We start from the raw sequence: 18,274 nt of genomic DNA on the forward strand, positions 1-18,274 counted from the left end.
GAAGCATGACGAGCAGGATCGGGATGCCACGAATGAGTCTGGGGATGAGGAGTGACCACCTGTGTCTTAGGTGTGCCCCTTTTTGGTGTCTTGGTGCCAAAGGGGGAGAGAGTCTAGGAGTTGGATTTGCTTTGCTTTAGCTTTGCTTTATCTTTATCGTGTGTGCTTTGAACCTGGTTTGATCGTACTTGCTATCTTTACTACGTGTGATGTGAGACTTGTTTTTATTGTGAGACCTATTTTTATCATATGTTGTGACTCATATGCTCTTCAATTATCTCTATTAAATTATCTTTATGATCACATGCTTTCTACTGTGCAAATCCGGTATTGTCATCAATCCACCAAAAAGGGGGAGATTGTTAGGGCATATTTATGCCTAAGTAATTTTGGTGATTGATGACAGTACCTTAATGGACTAATCGTGTGCATTGAGCTTTCAGATAATACATGACAAAGGCACAAGACGATTCGGCACCCTCTGTGGAATAGAAGCACGGTGTCCTCTACGATTCTCTTTGGTGGTTTTTGAGTGGTAGGAATGTCGTACTATTAAGAGGGGATCCGTATTGGAAAGGTTTGGGTGGAATCAATCTTGCACGCACACACTTTATCTCCATCCCCTTTCCCCTGCAACTTTGGAGCTTTTCCCATCTCTGGTTTTTCTCCTCTTGCAAAAAGGTCACCTAGCGGTAGTGCCGCTGGACCCAGCGGTAGTACCGCTAGCCCTAGCGGTAGTACCGCTAGAGATGGCGGTAGTACCGCGAGCCCTAGCGGTAGTACCGCTAGAGCTGGCAGTAGTACCACTGGCCCAGCGGTAGTACCGCCCCTGGTCAGCGATAATACCGCTCCAGGACTTTAGTACCGTCATCCTTGCGACTGTACTTCGTCGGACTTTTTGCGAAGACTTACTTGGCGGTGGTTGTCCCGGTAGTATCTTTGCGCTACCATGGGCTCAGCGGTAGTACCGCTGCAGCCAGCGGTAGTACTGCTGGAGTGCCAGCGGTAGTACCGCTGTAGCCAGCAATAGTACCGCTGGAGTGCCAGCGGTAGTACCGCTGGGCTCGTGCTGTGAGTGAGAAAACGGTTGGATTCCCCCCCCCCCTCTATATAAAGGGTTCTTCTTGCTCAAGAACCCTACCTTTGACCCTCCAAAGCTCCATTGTTGCTCCCTAAGCTCAAAAGTACCCGATCTCTCTCCCTAGCCAATCAAACTTGTTGATTTCCTAGGGATTGGTTGAGAAGGCCTAGTTCTACACTTCCACCAAGAGAAAATTGATTCCCCCCACTAATCCCTTGCGGATCTTGTTACTCTTGGGTGTTTGAGCACCCTAGATGGTTGAGGTCACCTCGGAGCCACATTCCGTTGTGGTGAAGCTCCGTGGTCTTGTTGGGAGCCTCCAAGCTTTGTGTGGAGTTTTCCCCAACCTTGTTTGTAAAGGTTCGGGCGCCGCCTTCAAGAGCAACTATAGTGGAATCACGACACCTTGCATTGTGTGAGGGCGTGAGGAGAATACGGTGGCCCTAGTGGCTTATTGGGGAGCATTGTGCCTCCACACCTCTCCAACGGAGACGTACTTCCTGTCAAAGGGAAGGAACTTTGGTAACACATCCTCGTCTTTATTGGTTCCACTTGCGGTTATCTCTAACCTTTACATCGTGTTTGTTTTTGTTGTAGACTATTTCTTACTTGCCTTATTGTTTATAGTTGGTAGCATCATACAGGTTCTTCAGCGAGTTGTCATTTTAGATAACCTTTATGTTGCTAACCCTAACTTGTTAGATTAATTAAAAAGTGGTCGTTGCCTATTCCCCCCCCCCTCTAGTCAACCATATCGATCATTTCAACAACAACAACAACAAGAAGAAGAAGAAGAAGAAGAAGAAGAAGAAGAACAACAACAACAACAACAACAACAATAACAACAACAACAACAACAACAACAACAACAATAACAACAACAACAACAACAACAAAACCTTTAGTCCCAAACAAGTTGGGGTAGGCTAGAGGTGAAACCCATAAGATCTCACGACCAACTCATGATTCTGGCACATGGATCACAAGCTTCCACGCACCCCTGTCCATGGCTAGTTCTTTGGTGATGCTCCAATTATTCAGATCTCTCTTTACATACTCTTCCTATGTCAAGTTCAGTCTACCACGGCCTCTTTTGACATTATCTGTATGCTTTAGCCGTCCATTGTGGACTGGGGATTCTGGACGCCTACGCTGAATATGCCCAAACAATCTTAGATGATGTTGGACAAGCTTATCTTCAATTGGCACTACCCCCAACTCTATCTCGTATATCATCATTGCAGATTCGATCCTTCCTTGTGTGGCCACACATCCATCTCAACATGCACATATCCGCGACACCTAAATGTTGCACATGTCGCCTTTTAGTCAGCCAACACTAAGTGCCATACAACAGTGTGGGTCGAACCACCGTCCTATAGAACTTGCCTTTTAGCTTTTGTGGCACCCTCTTTTCATAGAGAATGCCTAAATCTTGGCGCCACTTCATCCATTCGGCTTTAGTTCGATTGTTTACATCTTCATTGATATCCCCATCCTTCTGCAACATTGACCCCAAATATCGGAAGGTGTCCTTCTGAGTCACCACCTGACCATCAAGGCTAACATCCTCCTACGCCTTTTGCACTGTAGTACTGATACCTCATGTACTTGGTTTTAGTCCTACTAAGTCTAAAACCTTTCGATTCCAGGGTTTGCCTCCATAACTCCAACTTCCTGTTGACCCCCGTCCGACTATCATCGACTAGCACCACATCATCCGCAAAGAGCATACACCATGTGATCTCTCCTTGTATATCCCTTGTGACCTCATCCATCACCAAGGCAAGAAGATAAGGGCTCAAAGTTGACCCCTGATGCAGTCCTATCTTAATCGGGAAGTCATCAGTGTCGCCATCACTTGTTCGAACACTTGTCACAACATTATCGTACATGTCCTTGATGAGGGTAATGTACTTTGCCTTTCTCCAAGGCCCACCACATAACATTGTGCCATATCTTGTCATAGGCCTTCTCCAAGTCAATGAACACCATATGCACGTCCTTCTTTTGCTCCCTATATCTCTCCATAAATTGTCGTACCAAGAAAATGTCTTCCATGGTCGACCTCCCAGGCATGAAACCTAACTGATTTTTGTCACGCTTGTCATTCTTCTTAAGCGGTGCTCAATGACTCTCTCCCATAGCTTCATTGTATGGCTCATCAGTTTAATTCCATGGTAATTAGTACAACTCTGAACATCCCCCTTGTTCTTGAAGATTGGTACTAATATACTCCATCTCCATTCTTGTGGCATCTTATTTGCCCGAAAAATGAGGTTGAAAAGTTTGGTTAGCCATACTATCGCTATGTCCCCGAGGCCTCTCCACACCTCAACGGGGTTACAATCAGGGCTCGTCACCTTGCCTCATTTCGTCTTCTTTAAAGCCTCCTTGACCTCCGACTCCTGGATTCACCGCACAAAAAGCCTGCTAGTATCATCGATGAGTCGTCCAGATCAACGGTAGAGCTCTCACTCTCCCATTTGAACAGCTTGTCAAAGTACTCCTGCCATCTATGCATAATCTCCTCGTTCATCACCAGGAGTTGATCTGCTCCGTCCTTGATGCACTTGATTTGGTAAACATCCCTTGTCTTCCTCTCTCGGATCTTGGACATCTTATAGATGTCCCTTTCGCCATCATTCGTATCTAACCGTTGGTAGAGGTCCTCATACGCCCGACCCCTTGCTTCACTCACAGCTCGCTTTGTGGCCTTTTTGACATATTGTACTTCTCTATCTTGCCTGCACTCCTATCCAGATATAGGCGTCTGAAATAATCTTTCTTCTCCTTAATTGCCTTCTAGATATCATCATTCCACCACCAGGTCTCTTTAGCTTCTCTTCTCCTTCCCCTTGATACTCCCCTTATGAATGCAAGTCGCCATCTTCATCCACATGTTGTCTGCATCACCTAATTCCTCCCAAGGGCCCTCCTTATCTACCCTCTCCTTGAACGCCTGAGCTACCTCCACCTTGAGCTTCCACCATTTTGTTCTAGCAACTTTGGCACGCTTGTACCGCTGGACACGAATCTGAAAGCATAAGTGAGGAACCACAAGCTTATGTTGAGGGACAACACTGATATGGAGTATCCCACGGACATCACCATGGCAAGAGTCCCTTTGCCAAGTGACATGTGTTACATCTACTTCATACATACAAAGGTGAATCTTCTCCTTTACATATGTAAGCTTGTGCCCCTCGAGGATGGTATAGTACTTGACACTCCTCTCATGTGCTTACATAGGTATTTTCGGAGCTTCACGGATGATGAGGAGGAGTGTGAGCACCTACGTATGACTACACCATCCGCGAGGACAACTTGAAAGCGAATATGAAAGAAGACGGAGTCCAGAAGCTAGAGGAAGTGTAAGTGTGCACCTGGAAGGATCATCCGGACCTCCTCCGGGACGATCCGGACGACGCATAGATCATCCGGACCCCCATCTGGATCATACAGATAAATGCCGAGTGGATACCAGAAGTATCCGGCGAAGCCAGATCATCCGGACCACCGTCCGGATCATCTATAAGATGCCCGGATCATCCGGCCTTACCTGAGTGTGTGGCATCTGGTGGCTTATATCTCCCTCTCACTTACCCCTTCTGGTTGGCACTATATATACTCTACCCCCTCATCCTTTGTAGGGTTAGCTAAGCATATGCATATCTTTTGTTGAGCATAGCTCCATCTACTACCTCCTCCCATGGAGATGCCTCCATGTGAGAAGACCACGTAGTGGATGCCAAGGCCCCTTACGAGGGAAGATCCCCTAGTGAATTCAAGGCCCCGTCTCCCCACAGGATTTGGGATGAACTCTACCATGTATCTTACTTTCCCGTTGTTGTTCATGTACCTTTGTTGATCTTTGTGTGTGGTGAGTCTAGTGGATGTTATTGGAGAACGTTGCATGGGAAACAAAAAAATTCCTACACACACGAAGACCTACCATGGTGATGTTCGTCTACTAGAGGAGATTAGATCTACGTACCCTTGTAGATAGCTAAGCGGGAAGCGTTAAGAAACGCGGTTGATGTACTGGTAGAGCTTCGTGATTCAAATCACCATCGTCCCACGATCCGTTTCGATATAGCGTTGAACGGACGGCACCTCCGCGTTCAGCACAAGTACATCTCGATGAAGAACTCGGCCTTCTTGATCCATCAAGAGAGACGGATAAGTAGATGAGTTCTCCGGCAGCGTGACGGCGCACCGGTGTTGGTGATGATTTATTCCTGCAGGGCTCTGCCCGAGCTCCGCAGAAATCTAATCGAGAGGAAGAACTACGAGGTATAGGTTTGAGTTGCACGTGGCAAAGTTGTGTCTCAAACAGCCATAAACCTCATGTATATATAGGAGGAGCCAAGGAGTGGGGCAAGCCCTTAGGGCGCCGGCCAAAGAGGCCCTCCTTGGGTCGGCCGAAGTGGGAAGGGAGGAGTCCTTCTCCAATCCCACTTGGATTAGGACTCCTTCCATATTTTCCCACCTCTTTTGGATTTTCCACTTTTTCCTCATGGGCTTTCCTTGGATGACTTTGTGAGCCCATTATACCTTATTGTGCATCCAATAAACCCATGTGGACCCCTTGGGGCGTGGTGGGCCCACCCAGTGGGCCCCCGGAACCCATTCGTCACTCCTGGTACACTGCCGGCAATGCGCGAAAACCTTCCGGAATCCAAACACCAACTTCCTATATATCAATCTTCATTTCCGGACCATTCCGAAAACCCTCTTGACATTCGTGATCTCATCTAGGACTCCGAACAACCTTCGGTCACCAACACATATAACTCAACTATACTAAAACATCATCGAACCTTAAGTGTGCAGACCCTGCGGGTTCGAGAAATATGTAGACATGACCCAAGACACTCCTCGGTCAATATCCAATAGCGGGACCTGGATGCCCATATTGGATCCTACATATTCTACAAAGATCTTATCGGTTGAACCTCTGTGCCAAGGATTCATATAATCCCGTATAACATTCCCTTTCTCCTTCGGTATGTTACTTGCCCAAGATTTGATCGTCGGTATCCCTATACCTATTTCAATCTCGTTACCGGCAAGTCTCTTTACTCGTTCCATAATACAAGATCCCATGACTTACACTTGAGTCACATTGCTTGCAAGGCTTGTATGTGATGTTGTATTACCGAGTGGGCCCCGAGATACCTCTCCGTCACACGGAGTGACAAATCCCAGTCTTGATCTATCCTAACTCAACGGACACCTCCGGAGATACCTGTAGAGTACCTTTATAGTCACCCAGTAATGTTGTGACGTTTGATACACACAAGGTATTCTTACGGTGTCAGTGAGTTACATGATCTCATGGTCATAGGAATGAATACTTGACACACAGTAAACAATAGCAACAAAATGACACGATCACATGCTACGTTCATAATTTGGGTCTTGTCCATCACATGATTCTCCTAATGATGTGATCCCGTTATCAAGTGACAACACTTGCCTATGGCCAGGAAACCTTGACCATCTTTGATCAACGAACTAGTCAACTAGAGGCTCACTAGGGATAGTGTGTTGTCTATGTATCCACACATGTATTTGAGTTTCCAACCAATACAATTCTAGCATGGATAATAAACGATTATTATGATGTCTGGGTACCCCGCGAACCCGGATCATCATGTCCTCCTCCCGGATGTCCGGGCAACCCCGAGAATTGATTTCTTGTTTTGGCCATAACTAATTCATCATAACTTCGATTTCAATGTTCTTTAGCTCGTTTTGTAGCTATTGACATCCTCCATCCCAAAAAATTATTTTCACCACCATTTAACACCATCATATCTTTCTAAATATGGCAAGTTTTCCTAGGCCCTCCATCATATCATCCACATTTCCACCAAAGACTTATGCAACCTAACCCATTTTGGTTACCATTGCATTTGTGGTTGCTTAAGTTGTGATTTGAGTTTCCTAAGGTGTCTCAGCTACTCAGGGATGTATATTTCTTCATCAACCACCTGTGACTTGTATCGGTCCATCATCTACATCGACCACCAACGATCGACATCGACGACTACCATCCATCCTTTCAGACCATCTTCAACCGGAAACAAGGGTGATTACCCCCGATTTCGTGAAAGGTTAAGTGTGACGAAGGTATACATTTCATCATACACTTTTCCTTCCTTTCCATTACATATTTATAGCCCCACCATCTTTGATATTACCTTCATGCCTATTGAGACTAGCTATGCGAGTATTGTCGGGCTTCGTGAAAACTTGTGCACCATAGTGATACGATATCATATTGTTGCATCATTGAAAATATCATATAGTGCAATTTCTTGCTCCCGTGCATATCTTGTGATACTTGTCTCATATAGTTGGTTGAGGCTCAATACTAATAGTGGACATGAAGAGAAGAAGCAAAAAAGAGAAAAAAGAGCTTCTAAGCAAGAAAGAAAGACCAAAAGCTTATAAGCAAAGAGTTGAACATGACAAGAGATACTTGTGCATGAGGATGTATCAATATGAAACGTACGCTTGCATGAATAGGATTGGTGCCAAGTGGTGAATCGTGTCCAAACGTGCAATAAGCTAGAGTCTCTCCTTGCGTTTGTGCAACACGAGCTTTGCTCATCCCTATAGTTGCACAAGCCCGATTATCCCACTGTGTGTGTTTGTTTATTTCCTTCCTCTATATTTAGGATCACTTGCTTTGCATTTTGAGTCCTTTGAATTTATTTCAACATTTACAATATCTTGGAATTAAATTTGCATCAACTTGTGCCACTTGTCCTAACCAAGCCACTTGATAAGCTTTATTTGTAGGTGTAAATGAGCAAGTCCGGTACCAATTGCACAATTCTCTCCTTTCACATTGAGTGAAACGGGATACATTCTCAACTTTGGGAAACGGTATTGATATTGTTTATCTCATTTCCCACTAATATCTGCTCGAGTCTCGTGATGGATAGGCAAAGCACATCTACTTCGGTCTACAACTACAACGACGAGTTCGATGCCATGAAGAAAACTATCGATGCCAAGATGGATGCTCATTTGGAGGAGCTCAAAGCCCTCATCAACAATGGCATGAGGTCTTCGTCATATTCAAGAAGACGCTCAAGTGCACATGCTTCCGAGCTACCATCTCCAGCAAGATCAAACTGGCATCGACACCATCACCGACCCGAAGAAATAACAACGCTAACAACACGGTGTCCAATGATGAACAAGCGTGAAGGTCATGAGCTCGACAACAACCACCGCTCGATTATTTCACCACCTACCTTGGCATCTTTGCCAAGAAACTTCAAGGCATCTTCGCCTTTGGGTATGCGGCATATTTTTTGACAAGCATCTCAAGAGAAGCTTCCCAAGCTAAAGTTCGCGACTTCCACGAGCTACTACGACTCGACATCGACTTCGAGAATCCATTCTATGGGACTCATGACCCCGAAGAGTACCTCGAGTGGGAGCGCAAGATGGACACCTACCTCAAGCTACTTCAAGCCCCTTCTGAAGATCAAGTGAAGTGCGCCACAAGAAACTTCCACGACTACGCGTCGACATGGTGGCTTCACACACCTTCGAAGAGCTTCGAGATGAGTTGGTCCAAGACAAAGAAAGTTATGTGGAAAGAGTTTGTGCCTTCTACATACATGGAACATCTTCAATGCCAATTGGAGAACACTATACAAGGATCGAAGCCCCTCGATGAGTACTTTATGGAGATGAAGAAAGCCTTGCGACAAGTCGGAGTTGCCGACCCCATTTGGATGAAGTTCCACTTCATGATGGGATTGAACAACGACATCGCCAAGACTATATTCACCAACACATACAAGTCTCTCGATGACCTCTACTTTGGTGCTCTCAAGGCGGAACAAGAACTCAAGGCCAAGGCTACTCGACCGTGAGCACACTTCGCGATGACCAAGCTACATGACTACGAGTATGAGGACGGTACCACCAAGATGTCCAAGCCCGACAAGATCCAAGACGAAGCTCCCAAGTACAACTTCACCGCCATCCCTCTTTACGGCATTGACTATGTCGAGTCTACCATGACTTTTTTTAAGGCGGCACGGCAATGACCATGACTATGGAGTCACTCAAGGAACATGCTTTGGAGGCAGGCAAGGATGATGTTTCCATCTTTGGAGGCGAGAGTGATAATGTGTCATCTTCGGCCTTCATCAACAGTGACGGTGATGACATGGTTGATCATGGGATTTTCCCTTCGACCACGGTGGCGTTTGGAGATGAGTTGAGAGACTTTTGCCACCATATTAAGAGTGAGAGTGACTTCACCACTAGCCCCATATATGATGAATTGCCCCATTTCCCTTGTGACGAGAGTCACAAACCCCACCACTTGAGTGAGATGAGTGACTCCACCATATGTGAGAATGAGTGCAACTACCTAGAGGGAGTGAGTGAGCCACCACCACATAGAGAGAGTGAGGTAGTTGATACGGCATGTGAGGCCATTTTGATTTCTAACAACTTAACATCTACCACTATTGTGTCTTCTCCTTTGGTGCAAGGTCCCATATATGATGACGCGCCGATCCTCGATGACTTTGTCCTCCCTTTGGAAAAGACAATGGCCATGGTGGAATATGATGCACCCCCACATGGTTCCATCACGATGAAGATGAGCATGATTTGGTCTTTGCCATCTCACCTACACCACATGAGTGGAATGAAAAAGGTAAAATAGGTGAAGGTGGTGCTCTTGTCCCACTAGTGGACTACCTCAAGATTGATTGATTGCATGATGTTGATCACCTTATGGATACTTCACATGCTATGTATTCTTCGTGCTTAGATGTGCCACCTATTTACGATGCATATGATGCTGAGCATGTCTAATTGCCTAGTTGTGATGCTAAACTCCATAGGATTTCTTGTGACAATTCTATTGGTCACATCATGTTTGACAATCCGCTTGACTTGTCATATGCTATGCATGAGATCACCCATATTGCATCTTTGCAATCTCATCATAGTAACTATGCATATCCCATAAAAATTAATTCTATTTGCAAAAATGGCATAGATGAAAATCCCATGGTTATTGGAATTTGATTTTATTGTGATGATATTGTCATTCTTCCTTTGCATCATTTGCGCAATTGTTCAATATTGCCATGCCATGATTACCATGCTTTGGATGTGCACTGTTTTTTACGTTGTCCATGTTCTCCGAATTATGCTTCCGCTATTGCTCATGAGGAGACCCCCATAGTTACCTCATATATTATAGGACATTTTGTTCCATCCCATCCATTGCATGATCCCACTTATTGTGTGCACCATTCACATATCATGATTAACAATGCTCCCGGTAATTCGCATGATGCACCACATGTTTCTAGTCTCCATTATGTTATACATAATAACAAAACTTTCTTGATGGATGACATGTTCCTATATCATGCATCTCATTGATTTGAGCATTGGACATTTTGTGCTAATGGACATAAGCACATACACGTCATGATGGATGATGTGTACATATCACTGTTCAAAAAATCTTCCGATTCAACGATTTATCGTCCGATTTATCACTATTCGGGAGGTGACCAATAAGATTACACCTTATCTTCACCATTTATCTTTTGAGTCGATTTATCGCTCTAACAAGCGATTTATCACTAATCTACCAATAAATCTGACCTATTACTAGCACTATGTTTGCAAAAACTATGCTTATTTGTGTTTCATGGACCTTGTTATGCAATATGTACTATTGCCCTATTTTGTTTGTCATTATACGAGGATTCAAAGGTTAGGAATCAAGGTAACACTTTTGTCCAATATTCTTTGTTCTTGAATATAACATATTTTAGTGTTGGGAAGATGGGATTTGCAAAAAAATGGTTGATTAATAGTTGACCGGTAAAATTGATTAATCATCCAATTTCCGATTAATCTCTAATCTTGAGCTGATAGAGACGCTAAAAACAAGTGATATCCTCAACATTGGTACATATACCACGCGCACACAATTTTTCCTTTGTCTTTGTTGTGTGTAGGTACTCATAAACACTCGTCAACCTCATAATCCCATGAGTTGACGAAGAGAGCTCTTGAGAGCAGTGATGCTTTGGGATTTACCGGAATGTGTCTACAACCATTCCCCTCGCACAAGGACTACGCGCATCTCTTCTACATGGCTCTCACATGGCTATGGCTTATTGTCCATTACACATCTTATGACCATATTTCCATGTTCACTTTGCATAATATGCTCATTTCTATGCCATCGACATGCATTTGTGACCCATGCATTGCATCTTACATGACACTTGATTATATGACTTGTATGTCTATTTGCAATCTTGGTCGAGATATTTCTTGTCATTGCCATGATCACATCTTGTACTATGCTATTGTTCATGCTTGTGTTGGGAGATTCATGTTGACCAATTGATATTTTCATATGACTTCTTGCTAATACAATTATGATACTTTGATCATATCTTGTTTCCGTGCTTGTGAAATGCCATGCGCATTGTATATGCCTATTATTTGCTCACATGACATGATTGCCATGATTTTTTATAGTATGTTGCATCCTCACACTACTAGATTGCACGCCATGGTAACTACGCTCGCTTATGTTGCATCTCCGATGATTCATACTTGTACCTTTCATGCAGTTGATGACAACCATTGCCTTGCTTCGCACATGAACGATATTGCATAGTGTCACATGTCTCCATGTGTTGCATCTTGCTTGCTATTGCCATGTATTGAGTGCAACAATGTTATTAATCTTGCTAATGAGATTGCCCCCATAGCTTTCTCTCATATTATTGGAGATTTTGACATCTTTCATGTGAAGCTTGCTTGTCTTCTGATAACCCACAAGTATAGGGGATCACAACAGTTTTCGAGGGTAGAGTATTCAACCCAAATTTATTGATTCGACACAAGGGGAAGACAAAGAATATTCTCAAGTATTAGCAGTTGAGTTGTCAATTCAACCACACCTGAAATACTTAGTATCTGCAGAAAAGTATCAGTAGCAAGGTAGTATGATAGCAGCAGTAGCAACAGTAACCAGTAGCAGCAAAGTGACAGCAGTAGCAGCAAAGTAACAGCAGCAGCAGTAACAGCAGTAGCGGCAAAGTAACGTAGCAAGGACCAGTAGGAAAAACTCGTAGGCATTGGATCGGTGATGGATGATTATGCCGGATGTTATTCATCATGCAACAGTTATAACACGGAGAGATATGTAACTAGCTCCAGTTCATCAATGTAATGTAGGCATGTATTCCGTATGTAGTCATACACTACTGGAATCCAGTTCTTTGCCGTCAGCCATCCCTTTGCCGTCTGCTGGCTGATGGCAAAGAACCTCTTTGCCGTCAGTTAACACAAGGCAGACGGCAAAGGGATGACAGATCGCAAAAATACTATTTGCCATGTGTCGGCCCTTTTCCGTCTGCCAACGGACGGCAAAGGGACCAAGGGCAGACGGCAAAGAGCACGGGTGGGTCCCATGCCTGCCGTGCCCGACGGAATGCTAGCTTTGCCGTGTGTCGGCCTTTGCCGTCTGCCTTTGGGGCCTTTGCCGTCGGGGGGCGGACAGCAAAGGGGCCGACCGTGTAACGGCCGTCTTCTCCCCCTCGCGCTCACTGTCTCTCTCTGCCCCCCCCCCACACAGTACTGTCTCTCTCCCCCTCGCGCTCACTGTCACTCGCCCCCGCCGCCGCACCGCCTCGCTCCCACCGGCGACCCCCTCCCGCCGGCGCTCCCCTCCCCGCGGCGACCCCCTCCCCGCGGCCACCCCAGCCCCTCCCCGCGGCCTCCCCCTCCCCGAGGCCACACCCCTCCCCGCGGCGACCCCTCCCTGCGGTGCCCGCCGTCGCACCGCCTCGCTCCCACCGGCGACCCCCTCCCCGCGGCCACCCCCTCCCCGCGGCCACACCCCTCCCCGCGGCGACCCCTCCCTGCGGCCACCCCCTCCCCGCGGCCACACCCCTCCCGGCGACCCCTCCCTGCGGCCACCCCCTCCCCGCGGCCACAACCCTCCCGACGGCCACACCCCTCCCTGCGTCCACCCCCTCCCCGCGGCCACACCCCTCCCGCGGCAACTTCCCTGGTGAGTTCAATTTTTTTTTCTTTCTTTTTTTCATTTCAGTGCATCTGACGATGAAGTTTCCTTGTACCTGACTCTAGATAGCTTTAGACGAATAGCAGATGGGGTTAGGATGAGCTAAATAATTTTACCTTAACCAAAACAGAGGCTATATATCATCTGGTCAACCCCGAATTTTTTGGTGGAATTCTTATGTGCTTTAATCCAAACAGCCCCCTAGCTAGTTTATATTTGGTAATTCTTCAGTAAACAAAATAAAGATTACATTCCATATTAATATGAAATTTTATTTCCAAGTATTAGTATCAAAGATCAGTAATTTTCAAGCTAATTGTTGATGTCTAGTTCTACCATTACACTGTTATGGTTTGAAAGGCACAAACTAATCTAATGATTTACTCGAAAAAAAGGGGAACTGGTTCTAGAGATAACTGCAAAAACATGTGGTTTGAAACACACAAACTAATCTAATGCTAAAATCGATCTAACCTTTTTCCCTTCGTTTGGTCGCTCATTGGTCCGGCCGGCCAGCCAAAATGTGCCGATGGATCGACATGATGGCGCCTTTGTGCCCCCTTCCTTCTCGGCAAAGAAATACAATAGATCACCATCTAGCAATTGGCCACGGTGACAGGTTCGATCGCAGGAGCAGGTTTTGAACATGATCGCAGGAGCAGGTTGGAAACGAAGTACTTGGATGAGATCTGAACTATTTTTTTAGGGATAACTATTCGTATGGTGTACTAGGCTGGCCTCTTTGCTTCCATAATAGTGGGCTGATCTCCTTTTATATTTCCTAGAATTTGGGCCTTTTGCTTCCAGTCATATATAAAGCAATTCACGGGCCTGGTTAAGGGAGGCACAAGGGCGGCAACGCAAGGAACGGACAGTTCCGGTGGCACATATAAGAAATGAAAGTTATCCCGAGATATATGCATCGGTTGCTTCTTTGTGCTTTTGCAATGGTGGTCTCTTCTTTCAAGGAGGAAAGCAAAAATCTAAAAAAACACTAGATTCTAGATAGTTTCCATTTCTAGTAACGGGGGTTAATAGAAAGTTAGAGTTATGGAGGCCGAGTGAGGTCACAAGGGATATACAAGAAGAAGAAGAAAAAGAGGAGAGAGGAGAAGAAGAAAGAAAAGGACCCCGACCCCCGACCCCCCGCCCACGACCCCCAACGCCCGACGCCACCAACCCCCGAGGCCCGATGCCACCAACCCCCGACCCTCGACCCCCGACGCCACTGACACCCGACTCCCGACCCCCGACACCCGACACCACTGACCCCCGACACCCGACTCTCGACCCCCGACGCCCGACGCCACCAACCCTCGACGCCTGACGCCACCAACCCCCGACCCTCGACCCCTGACCCCGACGCCACTGACACCCGACTCCCGACCCCCAACCCCCGACGGCCGACACCACTGACCCCCGACCGCCAACTCCCGACGCCCGACACCACTGACCCCCGACCCCCGACCTCCAACCCCCGACTCCTGACCCCCGACCCCCGACGCCACTGACCCTCGACCCCCGACCCCTACCCCCGACCCCCGACCCCTACCCACGGGGTCATAATTTTGTAAATTCCGAGTTAGGTCACATATTTTCCGATTATGTTAATTATAAAAACATCGTATTTGTGTTGATCGGGTGAATTTCAATGTGCAGTTGTTCGACGACCTCCACGTGCGTTGGACGAGCTCCGCCCTTGCGTTTGTTGGTGAGCACAAATGACTTCTCCTCCTACACCCTTAATTTGCTCTATCCCGGTCTTCGTGCAGATGAAACTTGCTAGCTATAGGTTTCTTCAATCATGAGTATGCGTGACCAGTATGCGTCTCCCGTTCGAAAGGGCGACATCTATAAATATGCATTTCTTTGCATATTTATAACCGCCATCCTTTCGAATTGTCCAACATTATCCATGGATAGCCCGAGTATGTGTAGATTGGGTTTGTTTTCGCGTATGCTGTGCTCCGGATCTGATGCGGAATTTCGTCAGTGCCTCCCCTGTTGTTCTCCGGGTACACATCCTCTCTGCTTATTGCCGAGACGTGTATCAGGAGAACAGCGGGGAGGTGTTGCCGAAATTCTGCGTCGCATCTGGAGCAGAGCATGGGAAAATGAACCCAGTCTACACATACTCAGGTGGGATTAGGACCTATCTTTACCTATTAGCGTGTAGGTTGCATGGACGTAATAAAACTGACAAACTTGATTAGCGTATGAATATAGATGATGAATTATATATTTATTTCTTGTGCCCCCATAGGTAGCTAGGCAACATGAGTGATCGTGCTTGGATGTACACTGGTCACCCTAGTCAGAAAGACATGACCCATGAATGGTTAACAAAAACCAGGGGGTTTGTGAGAGCCGGATTTGCAAATGGCCAGCATAAAACATGGTGCCCCTGTCCCAACTGCGACAACTGGAAAAAGCAGACAGAGTTTGAAATGGGTAAATACCTGCAGAAGTGGGGTTTTATGCCTAATTATATGGTGTGGACTTTTCATGGTGAGTCTGACCAACGTGCCAGAGCTGAGGTGATTCGTCGTCGCACCGACGAGCATGGTACCGGGATTGAAGACATGGTGCAAGACTTTGATGATGCTCGTGATTCGGACGATGAGATGGAGGAATCTGCAAAGGCCTTCTATGAAATGCTGGAGTCTTCAAAACGTCCTCTCCACGAGCAGACTGAGCTTTGTCAGCTGGATTCCATCGCGCAAGTAATGGCTCTGAAGGCTCGATTCAACCTAGGCAGAGAATGCTACGATGCAATGATGACGATATTTGGATGCTTTCTACCCAAAGGCCATGTACTGCCTGCAAACCTGTACCAGTCAGAGAAAATCCTCCGTGTACTTAAGATGCCCTATGAGAAGATACATGCCTGTGAGAATGGATGTGCCTTATTTAGGCTTGAGTATGCGGCCTTGAACTATTGCCCCATTTGCAATTCTTCTAGGTATATTGTGCTAGACAACGGCATGGGTGAGAAGAATCAGACCAAAATCCCCATTAGTGTTCTTCGATATCTGCCAATCGTACCAAGGCTTCAACGTCTTTTCATGGTCGAAGAGACGGCCAGACAGATGATATGGCACAAATTGGGCAAAAGAACCGAACTAGATGCGGATGGGAACAAGATGCTGGTACACACTTCAGATGGTTTTGCGTGGAGGCACTTCGATGCATTACATAAGCATAAATCGGAAGATCCAAGGCAACCTAGAGTTGCCATCAGCACGGATGGGTTCAATGTGTATGGTATGACGGCAGCACAATACAGTTGTTGGCCTGTATTTGTCATTCCACTAAATTTGCCACCCGGAGAGATTATGAAAAGAAATAACATTTTCCTGACGTTGATAATTCCAGGGCCCAACTAACCGGGGAAGAATATGAATGTGTACATGCAGCCGCTTAAGGATGAGTTGCAAGAAGCTTGGGATAATGGGATCAAGACCTACGACGCGGCTACCAAAACAAACTTCAAAATGCATGTGTGGTACATGTACTCGACGCATGATTATCCAGCGTTTGCGCTATTCGCTGGCTGGTGTGTGCATGGAAGGTTCCCGTGCACCACATGCAAGGCAACTCTTCAATTCCGTTGGCTGCAGGCTGGTAGCAAGTATTCTTGCTTCGACATGCATAGACAATTCCTGGATCCTGACCATAAGTTCAGAAAAGACAAGAAGAATTTCATCAAAGGTAGAGTTGTCAAAAACACTGCACCAGCTGCTTGAGAGGCCAACAGACCCTTGATCAGTTAAACGCTCTCGAGCCTGATCCTTTGCGTCCAGGATACTTCAAAGGGTATAATACGGAACACGCCTGGACTCACAAGTCATGCTTATGGGATCTCCCTTACTTCAAAGACCTCCTTTGCCCACACAACATTGACGTGATGCACACTAAAAATAATATTGCGGAGGCCATTTTTGGTACATTGTTCGGCATAGAGGGGAAGTCAAAAGATAATCCTAAGGCTAGAATCGACCTGGAGGCTCTATGTGATAGACCGTTGCAAAACTTGCGACAACAGAAAGGAAAGCAAAGCATAGCAAAGCCAAAGGCATGGTTCAATCTTGAAAGGCCAGCTATGAGGGAAATGCTATTGTGGGTGAAAATGCGGTTGATGTTCCCCGATGGGTATGCTGCGAATCTAAAGAGGGGAGCGAGTCTTGAGAAATTGAAAATATTTGGGCTCAAGAGTCATGATTGGCACATATGGATTGAGCGGGTAATGCCGGTGATGTTGCGTGGCTTTATCCCTGAGGATGAATGGCTAGTACTGGCAGAGCTGAGCTATTTCTTCCATTATCTTTGTGCGAACGAACTATCGCCTGGCGTCCTAGATGAAATGGAAGAGTTGGCGTCAGAGTTGATCTGCAAATTAGAAAAGATTTTTCCACCGGGCTTCTTTAATCCAATGCAACATTTGATTTTGCATCTCCCGACCGAGGCAAGAATGGGGGGGCCCGTTCAAAATCGATGGTGCTACTCAACTGAGAGGATGCAGAAGACGCTTCGAGCTAAGTGTAAAAATAAACGTATAATTGAAGCATCGATGGCCGAGGCATTCATTACTAAGGAGGCGGCAAACTTCGTGACAGCACACTACGAAGCCAAAAATCATCATTTGCATAACCCGAAGCCTCGGTACAATGATGGCGATCGAGAAAAAGTTTGATCCAACCTCAGCCTATTCAAAGGTAAGCTCGCACCATCCCGTGCTTCGAAAGGGAAATCGTTGGATGTCGAAGAATGGCGGACCATTTCATTGTATATCCTCACCAACCTAACAGAAGTGCGGCCGTACATCGAGTAAGTTCTCGATAATTTATTGTTCTGCAACTTCTAATTGCTTTGAACTACTCTTATTCCCGGATATTTGATATAGTCGATACGTCGCCGAATTCTCAGATGGAGCGGTCATCGAAAAGGATTCCGTCGAAGAGTATGAGCTTCTCGCAAAGCATGGAGGCGACTATCCCGGTTTCATCTCTTAGTTCAAACAAAGGGTAATTTATTACCATTAAGGGCCCATTTGATTTATTGGTCTAATTTGCGGCTAA

Source organism: Hordeum vulgare, chromosome 2H (genome assembly GCF_904849725.1).
Source record: "Hordeum vulgare subsp. vulgare chromosome 2H, MorexV3_pseudomolecules_assembly, whole genome shotgun sequence".
Classification (NCBI taxonomy): Eukaryota; Viridiplantae; Streptophyta; class Magnoliopsida; order Poales; family Poaceae; genus Hordeum; species Hordeum vulgare.